A 24,023-nucleotide genomic window follows, 5' to 3' on the forward strand; every position below is an offset into this window, starting at 1 on the left:
TTCTTCAATGTGTGCCATTGTTTGAAAAGAGGAGAAGCTTGATCAAGAGGTTTTGTTCTGTCTGTCTTTCCCACAGACGGCACCAATTGTACGGGAAAGAAATATACTTCCTCGTATAATCCTGTTGACCAAGTCTGTGCTCCTCCGCACGACGTCGCCTTATCACCTGAAAACACAAACGTGAGCTAGCCGGCGGGTGTGTGCCGGAAACCTCTCCGATGCCTAAGTCAGCAAACTTGCCAAATAGACAAAGCTCTGTGAATTTAGAAAGCAAAGTTGTGTGTTACCTCCCCAAAGGTGATGTTTGTGAGCTTTTATAGGTTTCGAGTGGCACAATCCTAGTAGGACTTCTATTCTTCCATGCAGAGTCCTCCTAGGATTCATACTCCTATAGGATAATGCTTATCCTTTAACACCCCCCTCACTGCTTAAACCAAGTGAGATGGTTTTTACCATGGCCGAACTCCAATACGACCGAAGTAAACACGACTAAGCATAGCCGTAGAATGAGCCGAACTAGTTCTTCCTTCTACTCCTTCTTTCGGCTCCTCATGTGCAACTCACGGTACGGTTTAGACCAAACTAAAGATTCGCGACCGGTATAACTCCAAGACCGGTCTAACTTCAAGTTGCTTCCGAACCGAAGTAACTTTACAATTCTTGGGCCGAAGTAACTTTATCTCTCTTGGGCCGGAGTAACTTTTCGGCCTCTTTACCCAGTCCTTCGTACTTTGGGCCATAAAGTCCATCTCATAGCTCGGCTCCATTTTCACCAAAATTACCCTCTCACTTACTAAAATAGTCAGAAACTAAAATAGCCTATTAAAATAACAACTTTCCAAACACACACACATAGTGAATTAAATACATAAAGAGATATAAATGTTTTATAAGGGATGGAACCACATGATGTGGGACCTAGTTTGTAAAATATTTTTATGGGTGAATTGCACTAATGATCCCCATAGTTTAGGACTTGTGTCACTTTAGTCCTCAACTTTTTAATTGTGACACATTTAACAATGATTTCTACTCATCAAAGATAAAATTATGTAAAATTGATAAATATTTTACACATTTATTTATTTTTTTACCAAAATAAATTTTATTATATGTTTGGATGATAATCATGTAATGGGTAATTGTTTTTATTTTAATTAAATTAGTTTTTATTTTTTTAAAAGTCAAATATGATGACAATTTTGATATCATTATTAAACCAATTCATTAAATCAAAACATTCAAAAGTAAAAATATTTTATATATTAAATATATCGATATTACACATTAAATGCCATAATCACTCATTACATGACCATTATTTAAACACATAATAAAAATTAATTTGTCAAAATAAGTAAATAAATGTGTAAAAGATTTATCAATTTTATATAATTTTATCTTTGGTGGGTAAAAATAATTTTCAAAAATTCAAAAATATTTTTTGTGAAATTTATTTTTGCCAAATTAGTTATATTTTATCAAATTGACGACTTTGCCCTTGAAATTGAGCATGGTATCTTCAATTGTTCTTATTTAGAACAAGATTCAAAATTCAGAGTCAAATATGTCACAATTGAAAAGTCACAGATCAAATTGATATAAGTCCCAAATTATAAAGACAGATAGTGTAATGTAATTCGCTCTATTTTTCTCTTAGAAAAATGTTTGGAAGCTAATTGAGTATTCTTAATTTACTTATAATGACATGGAATGGATCTCACTCTTTATTCTTCCTCTTTCCATCTTTCTATATTCTCTCTTCTATTTAATTAGAGGTCAAAATAAATGTCATACATTAGGGGAATGTAGCACCACTCTTTTATCTTATTTAGTAGGAAAAATTACACTGCAACGATGTCAAAGTGGACCCCAATACCAAAAAAAATTCAAGTGATGCTTGATGGATAGAAGCAAAATGTGGTTTGGATGAATAAATTAAACAACATAACCTTATCCAATATGTTTTTGGTTAATCCAATGCATTTTATTTTATTTTATTTTATTTTTTATTTTTAAGGGGAGCAGGGAACTAAATGTAAGAACATCATTAATTAAAAAGTGATAATGCATGAAGTTTCATTTTTCAATGGATGATTTTTCATAACTGAATTTGCTGATAAGAAATCTCTCTACAACAAGTCCTTTACATCCACTCATATATTACGGTGGTATTTGTTTGGAAGGATTTAAGTATGAGATAGGACTAATAGTCCATTGGGACTAATAGTCTGTTGTTTAATACTCCGTCCGGATTATGAATCCCAAATCTATGGGAGTATTCTATCCCATGAGGAGGGTGTGACACAATTCATAAGAAAACTCATCCCATAGGGATAGTAGTGAAATTACATTTTTGACCCTTTACTATTTAATATCTTTTTAAAAATAAAATTTGTTTATTAAATTATTTATACTTTATTAAATTATTTATACTTCATAAATTTATTTGTTAAATTATTTAATAAATATTACTTAATAAATTTATTTATACTTAAGAAATTTTATTTATTAAATTATTTATACTTTATTAAATTATTTATTTTAATAATCATATGGTATTAATTATACTTTAGTAAAGTATAATCAAATTTAAAAATCTCAACTACAAATTAAAATAAATTTATATAATTTTTATTAATATTCTATTTATTTAATTTTTTAAAATTTCTAGTAAAAAAAAACTAAATAAAATTTATAATTCAGATTTAATATTCCTATTATTTAATAAACAATTCAAAAGGAAAAAATAGTCTTTTGGGAATTTATCTTTCTCAATAATATTCCAAACAAACATAGGATTTAATAGAATAGTTCAATTCAGACATATAATCCCATGACTAAACAAACATAAGATATAAATCCACTCCAATCAAACAGTCCGGGGACAATTTATCCCAAGACTAATAGTCTGGTGAATTACAATTTTTCTTTTTCAAGTTCGTCCAAACAAACATGCTCTATAATCTGGAATGTTTCGGCAACTAATTAAAAAAGTCAAAAGTCAGTTTTTAACTCATTTTGGGTCACATCACCTCTCATATGGAATTGTAAAAAAAGTCAAAAAAAATTAAAAAGTCAATTTTTAATTATCTTCCCAAAATACCCTACTTTAAATACCTACAATCACTTACAAATAATGATTGTTTGGGGTGTCCTAAATAAGTGCACTTTTTATCTTTTTAGACTAAAAAGTTGAGATTGAAAATATGAATGTTTGGGTTAACTTTTTGACTTTTTATGGAAAAATGTGTATTAAAAAATTGTATAAATTAATGTATAGGGAAAATTAGTATTGGGAGTTGTGCAGCTGTAATTGTTGACTTTTAGTGAATAGTGATAACTTTTTAATTTTTTGAGTAATTTTTTGACTTTTTGAATTTTTTGAGACTTCCCAAACTTGGCCTTAATGTCAATTAATAATTTTTTCCAATATTATTGCTTGCAAAACAGACAAGTTCATTATGCAACGACACTTTTCTTTGAGTTAACATTTTGTCAAAGTCATTGATGTAATCCTTCGTACTCCAATCTTATGAATTTCACTTGGTTGGAGTCATTGGATTATGATATTTAAGTTTGATAGACTTATTTTAGGATTAATTTCAGTGATTTGAATTGTTCATTTTTTTATACTCATTTAATAGAATATTCATGTAAAAAATTAAGATAATTAGAGATATTTGAATAACATTTGTATTAATTTGGATTTTATTAACATATGCCTACACATGTTAAATAGGTTTCAAACACTACAAAAAAATTGACTTTTTGCGACGGTAAAATACCGTCGCTAATACTCCTAATGCCGTCGCTAATACTTTTTGCGACAGCAAAATGACTTTTTACGACGGCAAGAGGGGGGTCGCAACTGCAGGGGTTGCAAAAGAGTTTTTGCGACGGTAAGTGCCGTCGCTAATGTTTTGCGACGGCATTTTTTGCCTTTTTGCGACGGTACCGTGCAGTCGCTAATAACGTTTGAAATTTCTTGACTTTTTTGCGACAATCCTATTTTACCGTCGCTAAAAATGTTATTTGAGACGGCAAAAAACACCGTCGCCAATAGTCTTTTTTTTTAAAAAAATACTGTTTTTTGCGACGGTGTGGTGCCGTCGCAAAAAGTATAAAAAATATGAAATTTTTTATTTTTTGCGACAGTGTAATGCCGTCGCAAAAAATATTAAAAAATAATAAAATTTCTATTTTAAATAATGAAAATTTCTATTTTTTGCGACAGTATAATGTCGTCGCAAAAAGTAAAACCTGTAACAAAATTAATAAAAATATTAAAATTTTCTATTTTTTCCGACGGTGGTGCCGTCTCTCTCTAAGAGCTGATTATTTACATTCCATTCACAAAAACATCATAACAGAAAATAAAAATAAAAATTCATCAAACCATCAAATTCAATATTTTACAAAGAACAATTAAACTGTACATGTTCATAAAAGCATATTTAAATTATAAAATTCACCCAAATCCTTAAAAAAAATAAAATAATAAAATAAAATCTAAAATTCACCAATCAACACATTGGATATTTAAATACTCTTACAAAAATTAAAAAATTTCCAACAAGATCTCAATTTTGAGCCTATTTCAAAAATCAAGCTGCAAATTCCTTACTTTTAGAATCAGATCTTCCCCTCGGCAAAATTTATCCTTTTGACATACAAATAAATAGATAACAGTTGCAAATTATGATCTTTTGGAGAAACCAACTATTTAAACACCAGTAATGAAGACAATAAAGACTGTGGAAAGAACACTTACGTTGTCATCAGGAACAACTGCATATCCCTCAATTGGAGAAACCAAAGCTTTCCCTGCTCACAAATAATAATAATAATAATAATAATAATAATAATAATGGAATTCAATGTAGTCCAAAATAGTGTAATAAACTCTTATTGTAATATACCTCGGGAATTTTTTCATGTCTGATGGAAGTGGGAAGGGTTGGACTTAAAGGGTTCCTACCTGTCTTGGATTGTAGAATACACAAATTTATTTTGTAGGAACTCACATGCAGAAGGTCCATCATAAAGAATTGTGAGAAGAATACTAATATGTGATTACAATTAACTCTATATATGGTAGTTAATCAGGTGTAACGAAAAAAAATTTACGAAAAAATAAAAAAAACAGGGTGTCCACTAAAAATTAATTTTTTTTTTATTTTCTGTATTTTTTGTGCAATAATTTATGATCTATGGTTGTTAGGAAAGATGAGAGGGAGACGATATAAAATTTTAGAGCTCTAATATTGGAGTTCTAATAGCTCTAATGGAAAGTGGGTTCTACTCTGATATAATATTTTAGTCTTATTTTTTTTATCAATAATATTTGAGAGCTCTAATACAACTCTAATGATGTGGAGAGTACTCATGTGAAGGTGGGGCTCACACTCCTCTCTTTATTTCTCTCTACTCTCTTTTTTCCACCTCACTAGAGCTCCATTTAGAGCTCTTAAATTAGAGTTATGTTTCATTTCTCTATTTTTCACTTTACTAGAGTTCAATTAGAACTCTAATCTTAGAGGGATGAATCATAAGCCAAGAGACAATGAGAAAAGAGTTGAATAGGAAAATGGATGATTGGATGAGTGAAAGCGTAGAAAAGTGGGTGACAAGCATTTTTGTTACTCCTACTCTTATGCTAAACATTCAACCTTCCGAATTTGTCTCCTACCGATCCCAACTTTTCACGCCACTTTGTTTTTCTTAACTTTGTACCTTCATTCAAATTTAATGTTTTTCCCTCCCTATCTTTGTCTCTCTAACAAGGGAGGTGGGATTTCAAGAGGAGAGAGAATAGAGAACTAAAAGCTAAAGACAAAAGAATCTCACAAATGCTAGGGATTTTGATGGATGATAGGGATTTTGGAAAGGATTATTACATTGGAGCCAAATTATTTGTTTCTAATTTGTTGTGGGATTTAGTCATGTAATTTTTCTCATAAACATGGTGGGAATGGGTTCAAATGATAAGCTAGTGGAGGGTATATTTATAATTTCCAATTTGTTTCTGCTATTTTTCCATGTGAATGATGAACTGAGATGAACCGAGGATACTAAAGATCAGATGGGCTTTTAAAAAATCTTCTGACAAATGAACATCGTTTATGCCAATCCATACAAACATTTCTATACAAGAGCGCCTAGTTAATAAAGGTTACATAGTAACCACATCCTCGGTCAGTGCCATTAGATATAAAAATCAAACCTACCACGACAAATCAATAACCTAGATCTAATACAGCAAACATCTTAGTTACATTAATGCATCAGCAAAAAAAGTGAAAACAAATCCACAAGAGACAGAAGAACTAACCACATGAAGAGTAGGGTAGGCAAAGAAAGATACCATGCTCGCTCGATGTTTTAATCTATTCCTTGGATGATTTGTTGATGAGGGACTTGTGGATATGAGGAATTACACCTCCACCAGCTATAGTTCCTTTGATCAGGGTGTCAAGTTCTTCATCTCCTCGAATTGCGAGTTGTAAATGTCTGGGAGTGATACGTTTCACCTTGAGATCCTTGCTTGCGTTGCCAGCTAGCTCCAACACCTCTGCAGTTAAATACTCCAAGATAGCCGCAGCATAGACAACACCTGTAGCTCCCACTCTACCATGCGCCGTTGTCCTAGTTTTCAGTAAACGATGGATCCGACCAACTGGAAACTGCACATTATATGCTAGAGATAAATTTTCATTACCTTCATACAGAAATTATAGCACAGAACTCCCTGGATGCTTTAGTGGTAGTAGTAAAAATGTATCCAATTTTGAGAGACGCGATTTAGAAATGCCGACTGATTGATTGAACAGAAAAAGACACATTACAGGGAGTGACATTTTTGTGTGACAAACGTATACCACATTTCAGCATGTTCATCTCAAAATGTAAATTGCTAGGTATTAGCATTTTCAGGTAACTATGCCTTAAAGGCTTACCCCTTGCAGCCAAAAGGATAGTTTTACAATTATTTTAAAGAGAAACAAACACTGTTTTTCACAAGTAGGGGCTTACGGTCCACACATTACAGCGTTTATTTTGGGTCTGAAAAAGCGACTCTTTTAAGACCGATTTGATAAGAAACCAAAACAACTCTCTTTTCATCTTGTATGCTTCAAAACTTAAAGACCCTCAATCGTAAGTTTTACATGATAAAACTTACTAAACAACAATGGATGGCTAAAATTTGAAGAATCTTCACTATACAAAATAAGTAAACCAAAAAAAATAAAAAATAAATCATAATAATAATAATTTTGATTTATGAATATGAGATAATAGTGTTGAATTCAACAATTAAAGGAGTGTAATTTAGATCTAGACTTAATCAAATTAAATATTAATAATATAACATCAAATGGATTTGAGAGCCTTATATGTCAAGGTTTTGAAACTACAAGGTGAGGGAGTAACTTGAAAGGGATCTCCCAAAAGGGAATTTGTCGCACAAGGTTCCTCAAACAATATATTCCCCTTTCCTTTACTCTGTACTTCCCCAGGTCAGTCAATAGAACCATCTTAACAACTACCCCTTCAGCTGGCATATTAATTAATTTCAACTTCAAATCCACCCACCTATATGTAATCTAAATTGCTTGTGTGAGCTTTTATTTGTTCATGCTTTCATGGTTTATGATAATTTGAGCTCCAATTAAGATATAGCAATTAAGAAAAAAAAGTGCAGAGTAACCATTTGAGAGATGATATGGATTCAATAATCAATACCTAACGGAAAGGCTTAACTACTTTTCCTACTCATTGAATGGATATTTATGATATATGGTGACGACTTTAAAACTGTAGAGACATCGCATCAATTGGTGAGTCTTACCTAAGAGTTCCTTTAGAGCCCTTATTTTAGAACTCTCAAACATTTTTGTCTAAAAACCAAGGTCAACGATCAGGCAAGAAAAAAAATTAGAATCAACCAACATATAAATTACTAATATTATTCATTATATTGCTGTAGTTTTTTATTTCATTTTATATTATTTATTTTTTTTACCCCTAATACATGGGAAAGAAATATTGCTTAGTTTATACCACACAAAGAAAGCTCTTTGTGGTCCACAACTTTGTAGATGGTAAATACAACTTACAAGCATATATTTCAACAAAAACAAACAACAAAGAACATCGAAGCAAAGAACATCAAAATCACAAGCTAATCAACTGAGGAAATTCAAAACAAAGGCCTAATTTTTTTTAAGAACATCGAAGCAAACATTTTAATTTCTTTTTTGAAAAAAAAAAACTAAAATCAAACTTCATTGAATAGATCCTCTCTAAAACATGAAATCAATCAACCAAAATATTATCTAGAGCATTCTGTAATCAGGTCGAACAGATAAATCAAAGGAAGAAACTACTCCTCCGCCGACGACACTGCTCCTCCTCCGCTGCTCCGACGCCGTTGCTGCTGCTCCGACGACACTGCTCCTCCTCCGCTGCTCCGACGTCGCTGATGCTGCTCCTCCGACGACACTGCTCCTCCTCCGCTGCTCCGACGCTACTCCTCCGCCGCTCGCCGTGGGGTAGGGATTGAGATTGGGGATTTGTGGGTTTGTGGGTTTGACATTGGGGATTTTCGGGGGGAGGGGGGGTAGTGATTTTTGGGTTTGAGATTGGGGATTTGTGGGTTTGAGATTAGAGATTTGGGGGGGGCGGGGTAGGGATTTTCGGGTTTGGGGTTTGAGATTGGAGATTTGGGGGGGTGGGAATGGAAAAAACAGGGGCGATAATAAAAAATAAGAAATTTTTTTTTTAAGTCACAAATGAAATTTAAATAATAAAATAATACCGTTAAATTTTATTTTTTTTTTGTGACGGGGTTATCATCGTCAAAAAAATTTATTTTTTGTTAAAATATATATATTTTTGTAGTTAATGAATTTTTTTAAATTTTTTTTTTTAGTTACTAAGATTGAAAATTTATTTGTTTCATTTTTATTTTAATGAAAAAATATTATTATTTTTTATTTGGTAGAAGTAGGGATAATATTTTAATGAAAAATATTTTTCACTAAAATAAAAATTAATTTTCTGAAGTCAATGAAAAATATTTTTCTGTGGCCTATTTTTTTGGGTTACTAAAAATCACGATCTAATTTTTTATGGTAGAGGAAATTGAGCAGCAATAGTGGTGGTGGTGATGGTGATAGTGAAAGAGATTAGTGGTGAAGTTGTGGTAGTGGTAGTGTAAATGGAGTGGCAAGGGTGAAGAAGAGGGAATGGTAGTAGTAGTAACAGTAGTGGTAGTGGTAGTAGTAATGGTGAAGTGGCGACAGTGGAAGTAGTAGTGGTGGTGGTGGAATGGTGTTTGCAATAGTGGTAAAGGTGGTAGAAGAGATGGGTGGTGAGAGAGAAAAATGAGTGAGAGACAGATAGAAGAGAGAGAGGAGAGAGATAGAGTGATGAGCGAGAGAGAGACAAAGTGGTCGCTAAAAGTGTATTTTCTTGTAGTGGATCGATAAATCGAGAGGGAGTTCAGTAAATAGAGAAGACGAGAGTGAGAAAGTGAGCAACGCAAACACAGTAGGAGAGAGAGAGAGAGAGAGAGAGAGAGAGAGATAGAGAGTGAGAGACAGAAAATAGACATAGAGAGAAGAGAGATGGACGAGAGAGACAAAGAGAGATAGAGAGAAGAGAGATGAGTGAGAGAGATAGAAAAAGATGAGAGATGAGAGAGATAGAGAGATGAGAGATGAGCGAGAGAGATAAAGAGAAGAGAGATGAGCAAAAGAGATAGAGAGAGAAAATAAATGAGAAAAGAGATGAGAGAAGAGATAGATGAATGAGAGATACACAGAGAGAAAGACAGATAGACAGAGAGAGAAGAGTAATGAGTAAGAGAGAGAAAGAGTGATGAGTGAGAGAGAGATAGGGAGAGAGAGATAGACAGAAAAAGAGATAGAGAGAGAAAGAGAGAGAGAGAGATAGAGATAGAGGGAAAGATAGAAAAAGAGAGAGAAACAAGAGATGAGCGAGAGATAGACAAAAAGAGAAAGAAATAGAGCAAAAAGAGATGAGCAAGAGAGAGACACAGAAAAAGAGAGAGACAGAGAGATAAGAGAAATGGGCGAGAGAGATAGAAAGATAAGAGAGAGAGAGAGAAAAGAAATGAGAGATAGAGAGAAGAGAGACGAGAGAGAAAACAGATGAGAGAGATAGAGAGAAGAGAGATAGGCGAGAGACACATAGAGAAAATGAGAGAGAGAAACAGACAGACAGAGAGAGAAGAGTGATGAGTGGAAGAGATAAAGAGAAGAGAGAGAGATAGAGGCAGAGAGACATGAAGATGAAAAAATGAATGAAAAGAGAAATGTTACATCAAAAGAGTAAGAAGACATTGTTTTTTTAAATTTTTTTTGTGAAAGAAAAAAGTACTAGAATTTATTCAAACCATTTTGTGACTGTATATATATGAAGTTGTCTCAAAACCACAATCACTATGCAAGGTTAGAGTTTTCCAAAAACTCTTTTCAGAAAATTATACTTTCTTGTTTTCCGTGTTATATTGTTTTTACTGAATTTTTTTAATATTTTAAGTATTTTTTTTTTAATTTTTAGACACACCTAATATAAATACACCTAAAAATTAAAAAAAATTGTAAAATTTTTTTAAAAAAAATTCACTAAATACCAAAAATACAATACATTTTTTTTTGTATTTTTATGTATTTATTAATTTTTAAAAATATTTTTTCATATTTTTTTTTTAGATACATCTAAGTAAGGTGCATCTAAAAAAAATATTTAAAATTTTAAAAATATTCACTAAAAATTAAAAAAAAAAACACGAAAGTCACTTTTTGCGACGGCAGAAAATGCCGTCTCAAAAAAGCAGAGTATTTGCGACGGCACCATTTGCCGTCTCAAAAAAGCAGAGCATTTGCGACGGCACAATTTGCCGTCTCAAAAAAACAGAGTATTTGCGACGGCAGAAAATACCGTCGCAAATGCTCTCATTTTTTGAGACGACAAATTGTGCCGTCGCAAATGCTATGCTTTTTTGAGACGGCAAATAGTGCCGTCGCAAATACTCTGCTTTTTTGAGACGGCATTTTTTGCCGTCGCAAAAAGTGACTTTTTGAGACAGCAAGTGTGCCGTCGCAAATAGTCCCGTCTCATATACCCACTTTTCTTGTAGTGAAAAAGAGAAAGACTCTCCTTCATATCACTATCTTTCATACTTTATCATACTATATTTTATGGGCGCTATTTTGAGTTCACAATAATAATTCAAACCGTTCATCTTATAAATCTCATAATAATGTATAAAAAAATTTCATCAAATATCATTAGACATGTGAATAAATTATATTTTATTTTTTAAAATAGATAATAACTATGAGTTTAAACTTAAACTACCGATTTTATAAAATAAAATATAATTTGTTTATTTATTTATCGATATCCGATAAAACTTATTTTTTACACATGTCTTTTACTATGAGATTTATAAGGTGAATGGTTTGAATTATTAGTGTAGGCTTAAAATAAAACCCAAAAAATAGAGTATGGTGAAGTAGGGTTGAGTAAAGAAATTGAAAAATTAGAAAATTGAACTGGTCCAGACTAATCCGATAGGTTTGGTTTGATTTTTTAAATTTGGTGATCTGATTTAGGTTTGAAAATTTGAGAAACCGGTATCAATGGATTGATTCAGAATTTAAACCGAATCGAACCGTATAATTTAAACTATATATCTATGATACATCCTGATATATATAATCTTAAACCTCATACATACATACATATATATATATATATAAAACTAAACCCTAATTCATATCGTTACAATCACTCTGTGTGCCGCTACAATGGAAGAGGTGATCTCTCTCACGGGTAAGCTCTCTTTATCTCTCTTTGTTGAGCAATATGTTTGCTTAATATTATTTTTTGGAAAACACTATGGTGTATAATGCATATTGTATGTAATTTTACATAAAATTACGTAAATTTTTACAAATATATATAAGTGATGATATAAAATGCATAAGTTTAATACAAATTTATATAAGTTCATAAAAAGTTATATGATTACGTAAATTTGTGTTAAACTTATGCATTTTTGTGAGACCACTTATGTAAATTCATAAAAATGTATGCAATTTTGTGTAGGTTACATATGGTGTATAATGCACACCCAAAAATTTTCCTTAACTAATGAACATTATGAGAATAGTTTGTTTGATAGGCATATTATTATTATTTTTTTTGAAATGATGATAGGTTGATTTTTTTTTTTTAAATGTTATATAATTTTTCTTGTGAACAAATTATGTGAAATCGTGACTTTAAACCGAACCGATTCGTATTTAAATGGATTCGTTTGAATTGATTCCATAATTTTAATGATTTGGATTGGTCACTACAACAAAAACATACTTTAGTGGCACTACACTAGTGGCATATTTTTAGAAAATGCCACAAAAAATGATATTTAGTGGCACGTTTTTGAAAAATGCCACAAAACGACAAACATAAAAGGCTCTAGTGACATTTCAATGAACAAGTGTCACAAAACTACAACAAAAACATACTTTACTGGCACTACACTAGTGGCATATTTTTAGAAAATGCCACAAAAATGATATTTAGTGGCACGCTTTTTAAAAATGCCACAAAACGACAAACATAAAAGGCTTTAGTGACATTTCAATGAGCAAGTGTCACAACACTACAATAAAAATATATTTTAGTGACACCATACTAGTGGCATGTTCTTAAAAAATGTCACAAAAAGAATATTTGGTGGCAATTTTTAGAAAAATTTCATAGAGCCACAAACATACAAGGCTCTAGTGGCATTTCAATTAAAAAAAAAGTGTCACTTCACTACAACAAAAATGTCACTACAGCAAATTTACACTTTAGTGACACTACACTAGTAGCATGTTTTTAGAAAATGCCACAAAAATAAAAATTGGCACTAAATGTTTTAGAAAAATGCCATAGAACCACAAAACATATAAGGCTCTAGTGACATTTCAATAAAGAAATGTCACATCAATTTTATGACATTTTATAAAATAATGACACAAAAAATTATGTTCGTGACATTTACCAACAAATGTCACTAAACTTTAGTTGCAATGGCATTTTTTAAAAAATGTCAGGACACTAGGTAGGTGCAAATTACTTTTTATGGCACTTAGGTGAAAAGTGTCATAAAAAAATATTTTATAGCATTTTGAGAAATGCCACTAAGCCAAAAACTTTTCAAGCTTATAATGACATTTTTGAAAAAACAAAAAATGCCAATATATTTTCTAAAATTTTAAAATGCAATAAATGATTAAAAATAAATGAATTAAACTCAATACACACTACAGGAAAAATCATATTCGGCGACTAAATTTCCTGACCAAAAAAATTTGGTCGCTGAAAGTATAGCTTTCAGCGACCAAAACAGCATTAGTTGCCAAAAGTAAAGCTTTTTGGTGCCAAAAAAAAATTTAGTAGCCAAAAGTCTACAATTGGCGACTAAAAAATAAGTTTAGTCGCCAAAAGTGGTCATTTTTAGCGAGGGAGAACTAAAATCCTAAGGTGGGAATAAAATTTTTTGGTGACCAAAATTTTGGTAGCTGAAAGTGCATCTTCGGCGACCAAATCCGATTTTGGTCGACAAAACTTAAGTTTTTTAGCAACTAAAAAACAATTAGTAGCCAAAAGTATAGAATTGGCGCCAAAAGTGGTCCTTTTTTTTTATTTTGCTAGTAAATAGTTTATTTTACATAAATTATGTTCAATAAAATAATTATGTTTATACATATACTTTTATATTAATATGGATGTATGTACTATATAAATAATATATGTTGCATATATAATCATGTGGTGGTATAGAGGTGTAATGGGAAGAGTATGGTGTATAAGGTTTATGGTGTGGAAGGTTGGCGGTTCGAGTCTCTGCAAGAGCAGATCAAATTGTTCTACAACGAATTATCGTCATGAATGGCACTTGATAGCGTCACGAATAGTGCCTACCATGACATTAAAGTGTCACTGAAAGGTTTTAGTCTTAATGGTGTAATGACACTTACAAGTGTCACTAACTCTTTTTTTAATGGCGCTTGATAGTGCCACAAATAATATCTACCATGATATTAAAATGTCATTGAAAGTTTTCAGCCATGATGGTGCAGTGACACTTGCAAGTATCTACCGTGGCACTCGTATCTACCGTGGCACTCGTATCTACCGTGGCACCGGTAGAAATGGCACTTGTTCAAAATGCCACAAGACCAAAAAAATGTCATTAGAAGAATAGTTTTGTGACACTTTCAAATGTCACTAAACTAAGAAAATGTTGTAGTGGGTTACAATTTTTACGGAACTTTAAATAATGCATTGAAACTAGTTTTTATCCCAAACCGGGTCATACTCACCATGCAGTGAAGTATGGAGAAGGATAATGGTGTGGAATGAGCCATTCCCTTCAAAATAAAATAAAATTATACATTCTTTATTACACCTATTTTAATGCAGAACATGTAATTTTTTTTGAACTTGTTAATATGTATAGAGAATACGTATAAAAAATTCATTAACTATAGTAAATTCAAATCCATTAGATTAATCTAAGATTCTCAAATCCATGATTAAAATGAGTTCGGATTTGTTAAAGTTGAAGATTTCAATTTCACGATAAAGTTGATTTATTATCGGACTAACTTTGACTCATTTTAGTAATCAAAACTATTCACCTTATTATACAACTAATTAGGTAAAGTTGATTTATTATCAGACTAACTTTGGCTCATTTTAGTAATCAAAACTATTCACGTTATTATACAACTAATTAAGAAAATTATTCATGAAAAAAATAAAATTGATCCAACATCGATTATCATACTATTAGATTATTTTTATCTATACAGCTTATATGTCTTTAAGAATAGAATATCTATCTATTATAATATATGTGATTTGATCATGTGATTATTTATGTTTGATAGACGTAATTTTTTGTATTCATATTATTCTCAGTTTGCCATATAATATGAATAGTTCAGATTATTAACATGAGTACAAATTAGTACCACAATACGTCAACTTTACATGTACAGTTGAGATTTTCAACTTTAGTAAATCCGAACACGATTCAAACCTATATTTAGCTTTACATTCAATTAAAAGTTATAATCTTTGAATAAGTAATAATAATTGAATTCATTCTAATTGTTAAAATATTGAAAAATCAACCATAGATTATGAAAAATGGAAAGAAAAATAAAACCTAGCCATCGGTAGCCATGCATACATTGTAGTTGGTGGGTTCAAATGAATCCACGGAAATTTTAGAGATAATAAGACTTAATTTAATATTTTAACAAATATTTTGTAATCTCATGATATAAATTCAAAAAATTATGTGATATTTTGAAATGTCATAAAAAATGACTTCAATAAACTAAAAAAAAGTACTAAAAACTTTTCTAAAATGTGATTTTTATTGAAAATTTAATTCAAAATAAAAAATAAAATGGGATGATTTTAGTTATTTTATTTTATTTTTAGTAAATGAACACTGATTTAATGTATTCACTCTTAACTGACCCCACTGATAATAAATCTTGGTTCAGCCACTGTTAATAGCAATTAATTAAGGAAGGGTAAATTCATAAATAGGTAAAAATTAGAAGAGTGGTATTATTTTTTTTAATACGTCAGAGTGACAAAGAGGAGTATGGGTCCCCTTTTTATATGGTTCATTTTATATCATTAAGGATGAATTAGGAGTGTTCAATTAGAGCTTCCAAAATGTTATAAATCTCAAATAATCTATGAAATTTGTGTGGGTTCCATACCCATATGAGAGTTTTGGTAGAAAATTTAATAGATTATTTGGGGTTCCTAATAAGCCTCTTTTTCAAATTAGAATTAATTAGCAAAAGTAATAAATTCTTTACCCCTATTACAAAACAACAATAAATTAAATATGGGACTAAATACAGAATGAAATATAAATGTCTTATAAGGGCTAGACCTACAGGATGTGTGACCTACTTTTTTTAAGATATTTTTATCTCATTCTTGTATTTAATTTTGAATAATGCTATATGTATCAATTAATATGCACACTAGTGTACTAATAGATGTAACATCATTTCTATGATTTTGGGTATTTATAACTTATATAATAAATATGGTTAATAATAATATCATAATATTAGTTGGTACACTAGTGTGTAGTGCATATAGCACCACTGTTTAATTTTTGTATTTTTAGCATTATTGCACACACAATAAATACAGAATCAAATATAAATGTCTCACAAGAGATGGACTCATATAATGCGGACCTACTTTGTAATAAGATATAAATGTGGGACCTACTTCATTTAGTTTTTACATTTTTACCATTAGTGTACACATGGTGATGTTTGAGAAGTGAAATTTTAGCTTTTTTTAGATTAAAATTAACAAAAAGATAAAATAGATTAAAATAGTTAATAAGACAAAATGTCACATTATACCCATAATTATTTTATTTTTTTTCTTATAAACATCACATCCAACTATAAAAAAAAAAAAAAAAAATCTAATTATCTTTCTAAACACAAAATTTTAGCCTACTGTAAGGGAAAGAAATATATTTCCTCGTATAATCCTGTTGACCAAGTCTGTGCTCCTCCGTACGACGTCGCCTTATCACCTAAAAACACAAACGTGAGCTAGCCGGTGGGTGTGTGCCGGAAACCTCTTCGATGCCTAAGTTAGCAAACTTGACAAATAGACAAAGCTCTGTGAATTCAGAAAGCAAAGTTGTGTGTTACCTCCCCAAAGGTGATGTTTGTGAGCTTTTATAGGTTTCGAGTGGCACAATCCTAGTAGGATTTCTATTCTTCCATGCAGAGTCCTCCTAGGATTCATACTCCTATAGGATAATGCTTATCCTTTAACACCCCCCTCACTACTTAAACCAAGTGAGATGGTTTTTACCATGGTCGAACTCCAATACGACCGAAGTAAACACGACTAAGCATAGCCGTAGAATGAGCCGAACTAGTTCTTCATTCTATTCCTTATTTCGGCTCCTCATGTGCAACTCACGGTACGGTTTAGACCGAACTAAAGATTCGCGACCGGTATAACTCCAAGATCGGTCTAACTTCAAGTTGCTTCTGGACTGAAGTAACTTTACAATTCTTGGGCCGGAGTAACTTTATCTCTCTTGGGCCGGAGTAACTTTTCGGCCTCTTTACCCAGTCCTTCGTACTTTGGGCCATAAAGTCCATCTCATAGCTCGGCCCCATTTTCACCAAAATTACCCTCTCAATTGCCCCTTAATTCCATCTGCACAGCATGATTGGGATTACCTGTCTACTAGCCGAGCTAAAGTTTTCAAGCCTTTCCAGCCGAGCTAAAAAAACCCTTTAGCCTCTCCAGCCGAGCTAAAAACTCTTTAGCCTTCCGGCCGAGCTTATTTCACTCCGGGCTCTACTTGTCCGGTCAAAACGTCTCTTCAATCACAGCGGCTGTAACGCTTCCCTTCCCAATGACACGTGGTAGGCTCTGATAGGCTGTGGGCAGCTGTCACGCCGCCCTCGTACTACGAAAAATTTGAACAGTTCTCGCTTTTTCTCTTTCATTCCTTCTTTTACATAAAACATCTTCTATATTTTGGATTAACCACTCTACTATTACATCTCTTCTCTCTCCACCCTGTGTTCTTTCTGTTCTTCCGTTGCACTTGAAAAGACTGTGACTTTGCTCTCATTTTTCCATCTTTAGTGTTTCTACGTCTTCGTTTGGTAAGCAACTGGAATCCATCTATCTTTCTTTGCTTTTATTTACTTCCATGTAGTTTGTTTCGTGTGTTTTTGCAAAACATATTCTTTCCATTTGCTTTGCCCTGTACTTTACTGGAAAAACTTTACAGAACTCATGCATGTATGCAATATCCTGTAGAAGACTAGTCTTTGATCCAAAATCATGATGCAACCGAACTAGGATACTGTTTATGCTATATATGTAGATTAATTCAGACAATAACCGAACTAGAACTCGTAGAAATAACAGTAGTTTCAACAAGTTACCAACTCCTGATTCACTTTAGCCGAGATAAACTCACCGAACGAAGTTTAAACTTAGTAAACTAGGAACCTCGGCCTTCCACCGAGCTAAGCCTTTGGGGCTAAGCTAGCTTTCTTAGTTTCTAAACCAAACTCAGAAAGCTGCCCCTAGAGGCTCAACCAAAGTAACAAAACCCATAGATCAAACCGAGATAACCAGCCTCATACAAAAACCGATCTCGCAAACAATATGCTCAATTCGAGCTACCATGCACTTTGCTGAACCGAGATACAGCATCCTCATAGGCCGAAGTAGGACTCCTATTTTTTACTTTTATTTTGTAACACGGTCCAGTGATCTGTGCTTAACCCCTCTATTTTCTACCTTGCAGACTTAGGTTGCCCAGGCACTCCTCTGTGCGCTCAACCGAGCTACTGAGCACATTCTTCCGACCGAACTAACTTATTAATAACTTATACAATAGATGGGGAAGTATAGGTATCTAGTAAATACTCCAGGCGGCCTAGCCGAATTCAGAAAAGACTACAATATACCCGACGACGTCCACCTGATTTTGGCCGAAAAATACGTCATTCCCTGGGGTAACGAAGGCTTTGTCCCCTTCACCCTCTTATCTATAACAGAAACCGGACTACGATTTCCAGTCCAACCTTTAATTTGCGAGTTTCTTAGGCAAACCAGATTATGCCCAACCCAACTATCCACCAATTCCTACCGCATCATAATGGGAATAGCCGAACTGACCGCCAAGCCGGACTAAACCTTGGCCTGGCCGAAATCTTCCACCAATACTCCATTGGTTCAAAAGAAGATGGGTGAGTCTATTATTTAAGAATACGCTGTCGCTGAGAGAAGATAATAAAGCATACACCGGATAAAGACTTGAACGACGACGACTTTTTCTGGGTATCTGGAAATTTTGAGGATCATCAAGCCCAGATTCCTGGCCGACGTATAAATTGGAAAAAAGGAGAGCCCGGTAAATTTACTTCGGTTTTCTTGCGTGCTATTTTATATTTCGATTTTTTAATCTTTCAGCCGAACTAACAGTTGTCTTCTTTCGCAGATTCTGTCCACCTTCATTCTTTATATAGCTACCCAAACCTAGCTACTTTGCGCGCCGCACTACGGTATCCAGAACGTAGTTGGGCCAAATTGCTAAAGTTCGAACCGACCTACAGATACAGTGGTCGCCGAAAAGCCAGAGTAACTGATTTTCTTCTTGAAGACGCACCAGAGCCGGACCCAACCTTGCCACAAATCAGACTAATTCCACTAACTGCCGAAGAAGAAATGGCTAAAAGAAACAGAGTCAGGGCCCTCTTGACTGAGACCAACAGGGCCGAAGTACCACCATCAAGTCAAACCCAAGAAGCGGTGGTGGCCCTTCCTACGCAACAACCGTCCTCATCCCGCCGAACCAAGCGCGCCCGGACTACCGAAACTGAACAATGCTTGGTTGATGAAGACGAGACTGCCCTTCCACCGAGTCCGCCACCGAGCCCCCAACCGGAGCCTTCGGACCGAACTACCACTAGCTGGGCACCAAAACTTTCCTTCAACAACCGAGATATCCAAGATTTTGACTCGGTTGATGCTGAGAAGGATCACCAGTTGGCCTTCAACCTGGCCAAGAGTGTGTGCCTCCCCAAAGATATGGAGCACCACCAAAAGCAACTAAACACCGAGCTGAAGGCCATCCGGTCTTCAACAAAATCCATGATCCTGGTAAGTAGCTCTGTCCGTTTTTCCGTCTAATTTTTCCAACTTTCACTTCAGCTCAAGGGAAGTCTATGTTTTGTCAGGCCATTCAGAAAAACAACATCACTCACAGAAAAGTGTTAGAGCTAAGGAAAACAACAAGGCAAGCCGTGGCAGAAGCCGAGGCGAAGACGGCCGAGCTAGAGGAGGCCAAAAAGCAAATGGCCGAGCTACGAGCCGAGAACGGCCGATTGGCCGAACTGGTTAGTTCGGCTGAAGCAGAAAAGCAGAAGGCTGCCATTGTGCTAAAGGATAAGTGTCTGCACGAGCTGGTGAAGCTCGAAAAGAAGAAAGATATCGAAATAACCCAGCTGAAGGAGAGCGCAAAAGGAGCCGAAAAGCAAGGCTACAAGAAGGCAGAGGATGCTTATGTCAAGCAGTGCGAAGCCGCCAAGGAACTTTTCTTTAAGTGCGGCTGGAGGGCAGCCGTTGAAAAGCTCGGCCACGATCCACAGACCGAGGTTTTCAACCCTCCAGCCTACTTCATACCGAACTCCCTAGTGGAGTATGCTGATGGCATTTAGCAGCAATTTCTTGAAGGCTCAGACTCTGACGAAGACTCTGCCTCTGAGGATACTCCGGTTGTCAATGCGGACCCGTCAGTTCGGCTGGAGCCCACGGTGGAAGACCTGACTATTGAACTACCAGGTGAAACCGTGGTTCCGACCGAAACCACCCATGTGACCGAGAGCGAGCTCCCGCCTGAAACCGGTCTTCGTGTTGATGCCGATGCTGCATTTGATGCCGAAATTGATGATCTTTTCAACTGATTCTTTTTGCTTTTTCTTTTGTTTGCTTTGACTTGTAACCGGGCTACGGCCCCTCCTTTGTATTTGCTTTCTGATGAATGAAAATTTTCATTAACTCTTACTTCGGTTGAGGTGTATGTTTGTACTTGTAATGATTTCTATACGATCTTTTATACTTTCAATTGTTATCTCGGTTTTAGTTGGTCAAACTAACTACGCTTACCAGCCAACCACTCCTTAGCCGACATAATTACTTCGGCTGAGGAGTACTCAGAGTTGGTTTATTCTAGCTAACCACTCTACAGCCATACCCTTACTTCGGCTGAAGAGTATAAAGAGTTGGTTTAATCCAGCCAACCACTCTTCAGCCATACCCTTACTTTGGCTGAAGAGCACTAAGAGTTGGTTTAATCCAGCCAACCACTCTTCAGCCATACCCATACTTCGGCTGAAGAGTATAAAGAGTTGGTTTAATCCAGCCAACCACTCTTCAGCTATACCCTTACTTTGGCTGAAGAGCACTAAGAGTTGGTTTAATCCAGCCAACCACTCTTCAGCCATACCCATACTTCGGCTGAAGAGTATAAAGAGTTGGTTTAATCCAGCCAACCTCTAAGTTAGTTTTTTCAGCAAACTTAGAATAATGTTTGGTTATTCCGACTAAACGTCATGCAACCTGAATCCTTATCCTGGGCTTAGGAGGAGTGTTGGTTTATTCCAGCCAACCTTTAAGTTAGTTTTTCCAGCCAACTTAGAATAAAATGTTTGGTTATTCCGACCAAACGTCCTGCAGCCTGGATCCTTATCTTGGGCTTAGGAGGGGTGTTGGTTTATTCTAGCCAACCTCTAAGTTAGTTTTTCCAGCCAACTTAGAATAAAATGTTTGGTTGTTTTGACCAAACGTCCTACAGCCTAGATCCTTATCCTGGGCTTAGGAGGGGTGTTGGTTTATTCCAGCCAACCTCTAAGTTAGTTTTTCCAGTCAACTTAGAATAAAATGTTCGCAATGTGCCTAAAACTTCACTAAAGCTAACTTTTACAGAGAACAACTCATGCTGAAAAGAATTGATTTGTTTTATTGAGGAAAAAAGAAATTACACATGTTTGAAAGAAAAAAGCTAAAAGTAAAATAACTTGAGATTGGCCGTGTTCCATGGCCTAGGGATTGCTTTGCCGTCCTTGTCTTCTAGGTGGTATGCCCCTTTGCCTGCTAACCCAACCACTTTGTAAGGACCTTCCCAGTTTGGCCCTAACTTGCCATCTCCTGGTATCAAGGTGTTTCCCATTACTTTGCGCAGTACCCAATCTCCGATCTTGAATTGTCTTGGATGCACCGTTTTGTTGTATTTTCTGGATAACTCTTGTTGGTATGAGGCAATGTGAACCAGTGCTCTTTCTCTTCTTTCTTCCACAAGGTCGAGTTCTAATGTTATGGCTTCCCCATTCAAGTCTGGATCAAAATTTTCGCTTCGAATTGTGGGGAGGCCAACTTCTAGTGGGATTACTGCTTCCATTCCGTAGGCTAAGGAGAATAGTGTTTCTCCTGTTGATCGTCGAGGTGTGGTGCGATAAGCCCATAAAACATGAGGAAGTTCGTCCGCCCACTTGCCTTTTGCTTTTTCTAACCTTTTCTTCAATCCATCCAAGACGACTTTATTTGATGCTTCTGCTTGGCCATTTGCTTGAGGATATGCCAGTGTAGAATTATAGAACTCTATTTTGTATTCTTTACAAAAGCCTCTGAAGATTCTGCCGTCAACCTGAGTGCCATTGTCTGAGATTAGGGCTTTTGGTATGCCAAACCGAGTGATGATATTCTGCCAAACGAACTTCTTCACATCTTTTTCTTTGATTGATGCCAATGCTTATGCTTCCACCCACTTTGTGAAGTAGTCTGTTGCTGCGAGAAAGAACTTCCTGTTGCCGGGTGCTGTTGGAAGTGGTCCTACTATGTCCAAGCCTCACATTGCGAAAGGCCATGGGCTGGTTAATGGTAGGAGTTCTCTTACTGGTTGATGTATTTGGTATGCAAATTTTTGGCATTTCTCACACTTCTTCACATATTTCTCTGAGTCTGCCTGCATGTATGGCCACCAGTATCCTTGTGAAATGGCCCTATAAGCTTGCGATCTTCCTCCTTGATGGCTTCCGCACACCCCTTCGTGTATCTCGTACAAGAATGCTTCCACTTTGCTGGGATGAACACACTTTAGGTAAGGTCCTGAGAACGACTTTTTGTATAATGCCAAAGATGGGGAGAGCCAAAATCGCTGTGATTTTGCTCTAATTTTGTTGGCTTCTTTCTTTTCTTCCGGTAGGACGCCATCTTTTAAGAATAGTATGATAGGATCCATCCATGAGGGGCCTAGTTCTGTGCAGCATACTTCTTCTGCTTCTGGGTCTTCGATGCTTGGTCTTGGTAAGTAGTCGATGAGTAATGGATGAGGGATGGATGTATCTGCCATTGAGGCAAAGCCTGCTAGTTCGTCCGCTCTGCTGTTTTCCTCCCTACCGATTTGTTCTATTCTTACTACTTCAAATTTCTTGATCTCTGTTCTGACCAATTCTTGGTCCTTTGCCATTCTATCATCCTTTGCTTCATAGTCACCAGAAATTTGATTTACCACAAGCTGTGAGTCGCTGTAGACCATTAGTTCGGTGGCCTTCATGTAGTATGCTGATTTGAGTCCTGCGAGAAGCGCTTCGTACTCCGCTTCATTGTTTGATGCTGGGAAGCCAAGGTTGATTGCTTGCTCTACAACCAGGCCGTCTGGTGAGATGAGGACTATGCTGAGTCCTGCACCATGCCGGTTGGATGCTCCATCCACAAAGAGCTTCCACATCTCACCAACGAACAACTTCCAGCAAGTGGAGGGGTCAGATGATGTCGTGGGGTCAAGAATGTTGCTGGTGCTTTCTTCAAGGTCCATGCTTGCTGTTTGCCCCTCGCTATCTGATTGTACCAAGTCTTTTTTTGTTGGAGAGCCTTGGTTTGGTGTAGCTTCTACCTTGCTGTCTTTAGTCTGGTCTGCCTTGGAGTCTGACTGAGCACCTTCTACTAGGGGTTGCGCTATTCCGACGTCAACTTCCATCCCTAATTCGGTGGTGTCAGTTAGGTCGACTGGGCAGATATGATGACTTCCAGGAGTAAACTCTGCGACGAAGTCTGCCAAAGATTGGGATTTTATTGCGGTCCTGGGTTGGAACTTGATGTTGAATTGTCCCAACTCTACTACCCACTTCAAAATTCGCCCAGAAAAGTTCGCCCTCTCAAACAAAGTTTTTAGTGGGAAAGTTGTGAGGACAACTATGGTGTGGGCGTGAAAGTAGTGTGCCAATTTCCTGGAGGCCATCATTAAGGCTAATGCCAGTTTTTCCAGTGGCAAATACCTTGTTTCGGCTCCCAACAATGTCTTGCTGACATAATAGATGGGCAGATGTTGGATT

General features: G+C 35.2%; 1 pseudogene; it reads right to left on the reverse strand.

Annotated features, from left to right (window-relative positions):
* Positions 1-6,389: 6,389 nt before the first annotated feature.
* Positions 6,390-7,895, reverse strand: LOC145821740 (putative histone H2A variant 3 pseudogene; annotated as a pseudogene).
* Positions 7,896-24,023: the final 16,128 nt, after the last annotated feature.

The sequence above is a fragment of the Camellia sinensis genome, chromosome 3 (genome assembly GCF_055761805.1).
Source record: "Camellia sinensis isolate YWXY chromosome 3, ASM5576180v1, whole genome shotgun sequence".
Taxonomy (NCBI): domain Eukaryota; kingdom Viridiplantae; phylum Streptophyta; class Magnoliopsida; order Ericales; family Theaceae; genus Camellia; species Camellia sinensis.